This window comes from Condylura cristata, unplaced genomic scaffold (genome assembly GCF_000260355.1).
Source record: "Condylura cristata isolate star-nosed mole 26May11 unplaced genomic scaffold, ConCri1.0 scaffold00003, whole genome shotgun sequence".
Lineage (NCBI taxonomy): Eukaryota > Metazoa > Chordata > Mammalia > Eulipotyphla > Talpidae > Condylura > Condylura cristata.
In genome coordinates, this window is record NW_004567104.1 from 1,292,897 (window position 1) to 1,299,948 (window position 7,052).

Consider the following 7,052-nt stretch of genomic DNA (forward strand, 5'->3'; position numbering starts at 1 on the left):
TGTAACTAAATATAAACAATCATCTGCCATCCCTATTGGGACTAGTTTATAAATAATAAGTGGGAGCACTCTTTCATTGGGATGATGATGGTTACTAGGAAACGGCCGCGGCAGTCAGGCTCTCTGTTGTCATCCTGTAACCATATGGCGGTGGGTATAAGCTCTGGTGCTCTGTCTTCGGCCTTTCAAATGGCTCTTGAGTATACCATTTTTGCATATTAAAGTATTCTCCACTTTCATGCATTTTCAGGGGCAAAGATAGGTTCTAATTTGGCCTCTGTCATTAACTTGCTATGTGCACTCAATTTAATTAATTCACCTTGCTGGTCCTCAGTTTCATTCCTGTAGCTTCATTTTCCAAGTTGACTAACTTTCAGCACAGCTCCTTCTTATAGTACAAAAGAAATTCCAAGTTTTGAGTGAACAAGGCCCCCTGCTTTAGGAGAAACCCGGCACTTTAGATGGACTGAAGAGTATAGGTCTTGATCTAAGACAGGAATCATTGCTAGAATCTAGCCCTGTCCTCACTCTGTGTAGGCTCTGGTCTGAGGATCAAGGTAGTGAGCCCCAGACTTGCCCTCAGCACTGATCTGCAGTGGTCATGTACTAAGGCCCCAGCAGGCCTAGTGGGGGGAGAACAGGTTTTAGGATAGTTCTATCATGACTCAGAGATCACAAGTGATGGTGTCTTTAACAAGACCAACAGGATCATAAATGTATGGATACAGGTCACCTCTGTGTTAACAGAGACAAAGTAAGTAGCTTCAGTATGTCAAATTCATTTGAATCCAGCAAAAAAAAGTTTGAGAAAGTTGGGGAAATTTTAACACTTTATGTTCAATAATCATTTTAAAAGTACTGATTTTTTAATGTGTAAAATAGTAGTATGCTCACATTTTTTAAAAAGAGTCCTTATCCTGAGGTGTGTACTCAAGTACCTGTGGATGAAGTGATGTAATATCTGAGATTTGTCTCAAAATATTTCACCAGGGAGTGTTTGGAATTGGACAAGGCCATGTAGATGACACAAATTTGGGCAGAATTTGGTAGCTGAAATATGTAATAGACAGATAAAAATTCACTATATTACTTTCTCTAATAATATATATATATTTGAAATTTCCCATAGTAAAAAATCTAAAATGTTTAATGTTTATAACCAGTGATTCAAAACCTATCCTTTGAAGAACGTCTATGAAAAGTGCCAGAAGTATATAATTACAGTAGTTACATATATAAAAGTAATAATTGGGGGAAAAGTATTCCTTTGAGAAATGAATTCTTGAGAAGAAGTAGTATTAAAAGTTCCAAGCATTTAAAAAATTCAATGGCTGATACAGCCTTTGTTAACAATTTTATTATTTATCTATAATCACTTAAAATTTTTAAGTAGATAAAACAAGTAAAACATTGAGATTACCACTAATCCCTCACTCTAATACCCAGATTTTTTCTTCTGTATGTTAGTCTATACATCAATTTTGCAAACATTTATTATTTTCTGGTTTGCACTATGATACACGATGCATATCATTTTATTATTTTCATTATAATTTATGTCTTAACATAAAATAAGTCTGAGTTGGCAGTAATTAGTATGCTGGCTTTTCAATCATCGGCCCCCTGACTTCTCCCATTTTTAATTCTGTCACCCACATATTTGATTTGCTTCTCATAATCTTACATGGCTGCCTTACTTCCTTTAATGGTATTTCATAGGACAAGAGAGGGAAAGAACATGGGACAGAACATGACCTTTAAAAATACATTGCAGGTGGCCCTCCCTGGTGGCGCAAAGGGTTAAAGCACAGCACTGAGAATCTAAGGCCGCTTCCGCATGAGTTCGATTCCCGCCTGCCCCGGAGGTGACCACATGGTGTGGCAGACCTCTCCTGACCCGCCCGCTGCTCCCCTCAGCAGTGTACTTCGTCGATCTGCCTGTTCTGCTCCCCACTCTGTCCCTGGTGAATCCTCTCACCCTCCACATCTCTGGCCTGTACCCCAGTTCTGTATGCACGAATAAATAAATCTTGAAAAAAAAAATACATTGCAGGGCCCTCCCGGGAGGTCCGACAGGTTAAAGTGCAGCACTATGAAGCTATCCGAAGCCACTGCAGCATGAGTACGATCCCCAGCCAAGGAGGTGACTCACATGGTGTCTCGCCGCTCCTGTCTCCCCGCTGCTTCTCTCAGCAGTGTATTTCAGTCATTCCACCTGTGCTGTTCTCCATGCTTTCTGGTGATTCCTCTCACCTCACAGATCTCTGGCCTGTCCCCTAATTCTTGTGTGTATAAATAAATCAATCTTTAAAAAAATATGATGCAGAATTTGCACATCACTTCTACTCACATCCCATAGACCAGAATTGTGCTGTCATTAGTTGGAATAAAGATTGGAAATGTAGCCCTTAATTGGGAAGCCATTTGTGTGCTGAGAATGTTTTCACTACCTAGTGAAAAGCAACAGGGAAGAATAACTATTGGAAGCAATAGTTTCTGGCAGGGATGCCTTGTTGAATTAATTATGTGTGGGTTCCAGGCCATTTCCCTTTTGATGTTAGTCTCTTTCTTCCTCCCTCCCACCTCCCCTCCCTCCCACCTTCCCTCTCTCCCTCCTTTCCTCCTACCATCCTTCCTTCCTTTTGAGTCTACATATTGCCTTTCCCTCTCTGTCTGCATTCCTATCTCCCTTCCCTTGTTTTAGGAGCCCCAGCAACCCCATTCCCTTAGCCCTGGATGTTCTGATGTAGATGCCCACTCACCTATCACTCATACTGTTAACCAAACTTAAAAGTTAAGTGGTCCCACCAAAGGGGCACAATCTACAAGTTAGGGCACAGCTGATCTGGCCCTGAAGAAGGGGGAAAAATGCTGTCTTTGTGAAAAAAATGTATTTTGAAAACAGCTGCCTCCAGACAAATAAGTAACTTCAAAGAATGCCAACTCTGAGACTGAGAGATGTGACATTGTCAAACTCCCAGTTCCCAGGAGATAAGACTAAATAGATAGGGTAAATTTTAATAGTCCTCCTTATTTTTCTCATTACATAGACAACAGTATATAGATACATTAACTACACCCCTACCCGGATTCTCTTTGTAGAAATTGCTGAAATGTTGCATGTTCTGAACTGTTTCCAATCCTTATGGAGAAGTTTGGCATTCAGGCAGATTGCCCAGAGCTATCTGGAGGCTGATTCCGGAACTGAGTCCTTGGTCTTGACCCTTTAGTAAACCCAGTTGCTTTTACTTACTCAATTTATGTAAGCCAACAATGCATTCCTAGCCTTGCAGTCTCTCTTCGCCCCCTCACTCCACCCACACTCACATACTTGTTTCTGTAGCTCAGGAGACATGGATTTAGGCCCTGCCAACTTCACTTCCCATGTGACCTTGGGTAAGTCACTGTAAGATGCATATTCCTCACTTTGAAGATGGCCTTATTGCATCACAGGAAAGACTTCCAGTTTAATTCACCATATCGATAACTTTGAGAACCCAAAGTTTGGTGTGGAAGTGCTTGGGCTCCCTAAAGTATATCCCCGTGGCTGCGAGGCATGGAGAGAGCCCTGGGGAATGTACTTTCTCTAAGTCTAACCACTCAGACGGGTCCCGTAGGAGACACCCACCTGTAGCATGGAAAAATTTAGATGTAGAAGTTACTCCCAAATAGGCTTGATTGTGTGTGTGTGTTTGAGGATGTATCTATGACCCCCATATCACTACAGGGCAGCAAGGGGCACTAAAACTGACCAAATAGTTTACTGGTCACTGTCTGAGTTCTTCATCCATGTGCACACTTGCAAATCTACTAAGGCTCAGAAAACAACAACAGTATTTATTTAACAAACCAGGAAAAAAAACAAAGAGTTACTGAGGCCTAAAATAGCCATTACTACAGTATCCAGAATTTTAAAGTCCTAAATACAAATGCTCCCAAAATGGGGCCTTCCCCCCACTGCAGAACTGGAGCATGTCTGGCAGCCAGACTACAGGCCGTGACCCAACTCACAAGACAACAAAGACACAACAGGAGATACTCCCAGAGTTGCTCATATACCCCAGCACAACACTGGACAAGCAATACTCAAAACAGCAGCTGCAGCAGCTGCAGTAAATTTCTCTTTGCTTTTGCTTAAATTTGCGGGATGGACCAATGGCCACACTCATGAACTCAGCGAGGCACCGGCTCTGGGTCTCTGCCTTTCCTGCCAGGGAACAGCAACAAAGCTGGAAATAGTTTCAGTCACTCAGCTACTTGCAAGGCCACCGAACTTTTCCTCTTTGAGGTTGGCTGCTGGAAGTCTCTCCACATCCTTCAGAGGTCCACAGCAGCCTTCTGGAAGATCAGCATGGTGGGTGCAGAAATTATTGACACTGCAATCTCTGAATCTCCAAAAATGCTGAAATCTCAGATACTGAATCCCGAATATTCAATCCTGAACATTCATCTGTGGGGCCCGCTTCTGCAGTCCCTTATATTTTGTATCAGTCTCCATCCCCACATACACTTTGTTTGCACCAATACTTTGTTTTTTTCCCTGGGACTATCCATCCTCACCAGCATCCCTTCCAGAGGGCACCACTCGTAACAGTCCTTGGCTTCTGCCACGTTACAGTGACTTTAGGGTAATATGATGATAAGGGTCCTCTGAGTGACTGACAGAGGTTTGTAGGGAGCATATGCAAAACCTGGGGCCTGGAGTCAGACAAATCCTTGGATTCTGTGAGATACCTTTTACCTTCAGTAAATTTCTTTGTTTTTGTTTAAATTTGTGAGTTTCTCTTCCCATGCAAGAACTTTAACTAAGTGATCCCATTATTGGAAAATTTTGCAAAAATTAACATTTCATGACCTCATCATATAAAACTGTACCTTTCACTCTCTCAAAGTGAAAGGTAAATTGTCTTCTTCCTGTTTCCACACTCTTTCCCAATCAAAATTAGTCATTAAAAAAATGCTCTAATAGCTTATTGACACTGAAAATAAAAATCTTAGTTTGTAGATTTATATCTCTCCCGTGGTGATCATGTTGGCCCTGCCCTAATTCTAGTTACTTAATAAAACACATTTGCTTGTATGGTGAAAACTTGACTTTTAGTAGAACTCATAATGTAGAACAAACAGATGTAAAAAAACAATGATGCCATCAGAAAACTGTATATTACTGTAAACCATTATTTTCTTAATAAAAACATACACTTGTTCCCAGAACAAAAAAGAATTTTATGTATTAGGAAAAAAAGCTAAGATGTGGCCTTTCTGAAGAATAGGAAGCATTTTTAATTCACTCCACCTCCACCTGACATCCCACCACACCTAGTTTGCTGTGGGCGTGCTCACATTTGCACTTGTCCACACCATGGATAAGCTCATTTAAACAGGTTTGGACCTTATATGTGTACATGGCTAGATCTTCGTGCCATATGAGACACCACCAAAGCTTTTGCTCACCTATGTGGCTTCTTCCAAAGCCCTCAGTGAACTACGGGCCTGACCTCAGAAATTACAGTGCTGCAGTCCATCCTCTTATGCCTCATCCACTTGTAGCATTTAGGTGGTATGTCTGTCTGTGGTGTGGTACATTTTTTTTTTTAACCAAATGTTTACTAAAAATGGTGAGACACAGCAACCAAAAAAAAATAATAAACACATGTCTTTTGCAGCAACATGGATGGAGCTGGAAGGGATCATGCTTAGTGAAATAAGCCAGAAAGAAAAGGAAAAATACTGATGGTTTCGCTCATAGCAGGAGTATAAGGGACCAGGGGAGAAAATAATAATAATGGTCAACTATATACCAGAGACATTTTATGGGGGTAGAATGGGGAATGGGATAAAAAATGGTGGGGGGAGGGAAGTGCACTAGACTAGACTATGGTGATGGCACACAGGTGATTTGGTGATGAGAAGCCCATGGGGATTACAACTAAGATGGAAAAAGTCACAAAATGATGTAAAAATAAACTATTATATTATTTAAAAAATGGTGAGACAGATTTTACTCAAGTTACTGCAGTGAGAGAGAATTTAGTAATAGCTGAATTCAATTTTGAATGCAGTAAAAACAGTTTGTTCCTCACTTCTCACATTTGATCAAGCACAAAATCCCTACTATTTTGCCTCAAAAACATTTCTGCATCCCTCTTACTGCCTGACTCAGACTGTCACCCATGACTGGGTTTCTTCAAAATGTTTCGTGATTGACCGGTCATGAAATTCCTTCTCAAAGGGCCTCAGTAGGATGTTCTTCTGTAGTGTAAGGCCAACTATGCTATTTCCCTTAGTGAGTGAGCTCTGATAGCGCACTCCCAAAGCACAGCGCCTCCTCTAGGCTTGTGCTCACTTCCGCCACACCTCCCTAGGTCTGCACCTCTTGTGGATCCTCTCCACAGCCCACATCAGGTAGAATTGTCAACTTTGCTTTGCTTTCCTCTACTCCATCAATTTGTAAACCAATTCAGTTTTCCCTACCTTTTATGGGGGAGGGCCAGGATAAAACTTCAGCTGAATACAATGATTAATTTAATATGGAATCCTGGGAATCTGCAGCTCATAAGGTGCTGAAGATAGGAACTCTTGGATCAGGGAGCAGATTTGTAAAGTCCCTGAGGCACCCTACACAACATCTTCCAATTTCCAAAGTAAAGTATTAAAAAAATATGCTAAAAACATTTCACACTTAAAGAGAAATGGGCGGTAGTAGCAATTCAAGGAAGAGGAGAAAGATAGAACAAAGTTTAAAAGTTAAATGTAAAGAGTACTGGGAGCTCTCAATACTGTCTGCCTAACTTCTTGTCTCTTTAGCTTTCTGGCAGGACTCTGTGGTGCGGGGCTGTCAAAGGGTCAGGATCTGACCTGCTCACCCCTGAGTGGCTAAGGCTGTTGGTACTGTGCTTTTTAAAATTTATTTTATTTATTTTTTATTTTATAACAGTTTATTTTTACATCATTTTGTACATATTTTTCCATCTCAATTGTAATCCCCGCGGGTTTCCCATCACCAAGTCACCCGTGTGCCATCACCATAATCCCGTGCACTTCCCTCCCCC